Source organism: Lupinus angustifolius, chromosome LG11, assembly GCF_001865875.1.
Source record: "Lupinus angustifolius cultivar Tanjil chromosome LG11, LupAngTanjil_v1.0, whole genome shotgun sequence".
NCBI classification, from domain to species: Eukaryota; Viridiplantae; Streptophyta; class Magnoliopsida; order Fabales; family Fabaceae; genus Lupinus; species Lupinus angustifolius.
Genome location: NC_032019.1, coordinates 752,108 through 755,892, shown reverse-complemented (window position 1 = coordinate 755,892; position 3,785 = coordinate 752,108). Strand labels below are relative to the sequence as shown.

The 3,785-nt window shown below is 28.5% G+C and overlaps 1 long non-coding RNA gene across 1 annotated transcript in view; it reads right to left on the bottom strand.

The window, feature by feature from the left end:
• LOC109360748 overlaps positions 1-3,226 on the bottom strand; it is a 24,443-nt gene extending 21,217 nt beyond the window's left edge. The window contains exon 1 of the long non-coding RNA XR_002109214.1: positions 3,216-3,226. This is a non-coding gene — a long non-coding RNA (uncharacterized LOC109360748). The remainder of the gene's footprint in view (positions 1-3,215) is intronic.

Below are 3,785 nucleotides of genomic sequence, written 5' to 3'. Positions count from 1 at the left end.
GTGATTTGGAGTCAGGCGAATGGAGAAGATGCTACTTGGGAGGTCCAAAGTGACATGAAGGAATCATTTCCCCATTCGTTTTCTTAGAATGTACGTTTAATTTTCGAGGACGAAAATCTTATAAGTTGGGGAGGATTGTAACACCATGTTTTTCCGAGCACGTTTAATTAAGTAATTAGTTGTTAATGAATTAATTATAGAAATTAATCAGTAAAGTTTTAGGCTAAACCTCAGTTGAGTTTTAGTATTTTATTATAATATTATTGCTTGCCCTATTTTTTTCAAAATTTTTGGAGAATAAAAGTTTCTGAGACAGTTTCGGGTTGTTTTATCGAGTTTTCGCCCAGTTTTTGAGTTTCGTAACTCGGATTCGAATTCCGATTTCTTTGTTGGCTTCGAAATATTATTTCTAGTCAAAATAGACACTAATTTTGTCCGTAACTCATCTCTAGGTATTTTTCACCTCGAAATTCATGTTTAGACGTTTCAGGCAAAAAACCTTAATCGGTAGATCATATATTTCCGGATGAAGTTACCGGTAGTACTTGGGAATGAATTGAATTGCGAAATCATGTTGCATCAATCAATTCAGAGTATTAATCACATCATGGGTCAATGGCTTGTCAAACAAGCAAAGTCAAAGCTTCCATAATCGCCTAAATCACTCACCCAATCTCCTCACTCCACCACCATTAGACACATCACCTAAGCTAGCCTAATGCTAGATTATCTCTCATTAATTTTCAGATTTGAGAGAGGGTGAGGCTCTCCTATAAATACCTCACCTCATCCTCTCATTTTTACACTAATTCTCCTAAAGAAAGTTAATGTATTCTTTCTCTTTTTCTCTTCTCCATTTTTCTCCACATGCACCATGAGAAAATCATGATCTCTTAATATGTTATTCATGAAGTTGAGTTTATCTTTTTTTTCATTAAATATTTTGTAAGTCAGGACTAAAGGGGATGATAATAAAATCAAATGAACCTTTGTGTAGTTTTTGACTTATGTAAAACTTAAAATTTCTTCCTTGTTCTTAGATGGAAAAACTATATCTTTGGACAAGGTTAGATGAGTTTATTTTCTTTATAAATATTGGAAATTATTGTGAGTATTTGAATGTGTTTAAAGGTGATAATTTGAACATCAAATGAACATTTATTGTGTTTAAGAAAAGTTTATGTCTATTCTTGAAAGTTCAAAATGTTTATGAGTTTTTGTTGAAAAAATTTCATTTTTAAAAGGTATTATGTGTAAAAGGTTGTTTAGCATATGTTATTCTTTGATTTCCAAGTTAAAGTAATGATTTATGATAAAAGATGATTTATTAAAGTCTTGATTTCATAAACTTAAAGTGTTATGAAGTTTTGGATAGTAAAGTAGTAAAAGTGTATAAATTTAAAGTGTTATGAAGTTTTGGATAGTAAAGTAGTAAAAGTGTTAACTTATGATTTAAAGTTCATGACTATGAAATCAACACCTATTAACCCTAGAGGTTATCCTAAAATGTGGAGGTGTTGAGATGATCATGAAATTAGTTGTGCTTTCTTTAGTGACATACTTTAAATGAGGAGATTGACCTAAAAAGTCTTGACTTTATACACCTAAAGTGTTATAAAGTCTCAGATAAAAAAATGATTTAAAAGTCTGTGATAGATAATGGCGGAGAATGTAGGGGAGTGTTGGTCGAAAAAACATCTCTTGCATCACTTTGTGTCATTCTCTGTGTCAAAAATATGGTAACAAGTTTAAAATCAAAATATAAATTTGATATTAATTTAATTTTGTTTAGACGAATTATTACACCCAGACACATAAGACATAAAATAAGGAACAAGTGGTTAGTATTGAGTTAACTAAAATGTCTTTTATAGTAACAAATTGAGATAAGAATGACATTATTATTTTACCTAGATTGATCTTAATAGGGCCCTACAATTCAATATTTTCTATGATCCTTATTATATAAGACACCATCTCTAGATTTTTATAGTCCTTTTTCTAAAAAAACACTATACTTTTTCTATGCAATGTTTATTATTTTTCAAAGTTTACCCCTATAATAGTTTTGATTTGATACATTTTTTTCTTCAATAATACAATTAATTAAATATCTATTTTTAAATGGCAATAAATATTGTAAATAGATATGTGCCATCTAAAAAATTATTCACTTATATTGATATGTATATTTCAGTAAAAAGTATCCTATAAATGAGACTAGAGAGACTATATTATGAATAGTATCTATTTTAGAAAATTATTGATTATTATCTGAAAGTGTTTAATATCTTATAATTATTTATTCCCAAATTGTCAATCATTATTTCTGTCAAAATATGTAAACTAAATGTGAAAGTAAAAAAGTCGCGTTTTAATTTACTTTAAAATAATGACTATTTACTTTAACATCACATCTTCGTATAGGTATATCAAATAAATTACCTTTTTCTATTTTATATTTTGATTTTTTAATATGTGTATAAAGTTAACTTTTCAACACATGTGTTGACTTCATTATACATATTTGTAACGTGGAAAAGAGATAATAAAGTCTACAATGGCCAGTACTTCCTCTCATGTTTATTATAGGAGAAAAGGATATATGTACTGACAGTGTATAAGATTTATATATTGTCATTGTATCATCCATCATTAATGTTTAATTATTGTTGATTTTCAAAAAAACTAATCCAAATGAAGGGTGGATAATAATGTGCATGTATATAAATCTTTACACCGTCAATGTACAGATTTTACAATCTTATTATAATACACTTTCAAATAAATTTCAATATATATCACTAAAAAGTAGTTAGACAAATCATCATATTTAATTTTCACTGTCAAGAAAATATCACTTGACAAATTTTAAATTAATTTTATTTTGTATGACGAATTTATTAGGATTTTGTTAATTCTTTCCATTAATGAAAAGGTAGGTAATTATGTTTTTTCGGTTACATCAATAGTTACTATAAATAGTATGCTTCTTGTAATCTTCAATGAATATTTCTTAATCAATATACATATTTCTTATAAGTTGAAATTACCTTCCTTATCTACTTCATTCCTATTTCTCTGCTGTTGATACTGCACTACATCTTCTTCTCCTTCACAATTCATTTTCTTCTTTTCTCCATAATATACATGTTTCTTATAAGTTGAAATCACATTCCTTATCTACTTCATTCCTATTTCTCTGATGTTGATACTGCACTACATCTTCTTCTCCTTCACAATTCATTTTCATCTTTTCTCCAACCGAATTATCACATTTCGACTTAGGGTTTGACACAAAAAACGAAAAAGCATTGTACTCTAACCTCATCTTAGGGATTGACACAAAAAACGAAAGACAAGGTTCTATTAAAGCTTGAAGATGACTCAACAATCAACATCCATAGCGCTCATTTGGTCATATCTAGACTAGGATATAAACATAGTCATTAATCTACTTAGTCTGGCATGTGTGCCGTAGTAAATGAATATAGGTGATGTGAACCTAGGTGGAAGTCTCTCAAGCCATCATAATTGTAATATTATATTCATGAGACATATAATCTAGTTTATTGTATGTTCATGCATTAATCATACATGTTATATGTGCATATTAGGCATAATATAATTGCTAAAACAAGTATAGAAGTTATGCATAACCTATGAGAAGTTTACCTTTTGAGCCATGTACTTTAATATGGTAGTTAATCGATTAACATGGTGACTTCATCGATTAACTCAATTCTTTTCCTGTTAAATTAGTGTTCCTGTTACAACTGGTTTCT